We start from the raw sequence: 655 nt of genomic DNA, 5'->3' as shown, positions 1-655 counted from the left end.
TCCCTCCCCCCTCTCTCTCTCTCACCTTTTTCCTTCACCTTCACTTTCGAACAGCCTTTTCTTCTCGAACCGCCTTTCAGTCTTTCTCCAGAAACCGAACACGCTTACTCCCTCTCCTCTTCCCACTTTGCGCGCCACGTTTTCCCAAAACTATCTCCGTTCCCTAATCTCTCCCTTACTTCTTTCCCTTCTCTACTGTCACTAACCTTTTCCTCCACCTCTTCCCCACTCTCACCTTCCCTCCACTCCCTTTCTCACCTACGCTTACCAACACACACTCACTCCACTCTCTCACTCTAATCTCGCACTCTGCTCTGTCCAACTTTCCTATCTCCTATTATCTCTCTGCACACCGGAAATGGAAGTCCCTTTTTGTCTAAATAATTCCCAGTGAATTATCTATATCCTATATATGTACATGCGTATATCATATTTTTGTAGTTATTCAACTGTGCGTTGTAATTTTTTCGAACTTTATTTAACGCAATTAAACTACTGCAATTATATAACGAGTTAAATTAAATTGACGATGTGTTGAAAACCTTAAATAAACTTATTGCTAGATTTTAAATTTTTTAATTTTTTAATTTATTGCTAGATTTTTTTTTTTATTTTTTAATTTCTAACGTTGTTTTTTCCTTCCTCAGTATGTCGT

The sequence above is a fragment of the Trachymyrmex cornetzi genome, unplaced genomic scaffold, assembly GCF_001594075.2.
Source record: "Trachymyrmex cornetzi isolate Tcor2-1 unplaced genomic scaffold, Tcor1.1 scaffold562, whole genome shotgun sequence".
Classification (NCBI taxonomy): domain Eukaryota; kingdom Metazoa; phylum Arthropoda; class Insecta; order Hymenoptera; family Formicidae; genus Trachymyrmex; species Trachymyrmex cornetzi.
Note: the sequence above shows the minus strand (reverse complement) of the source record.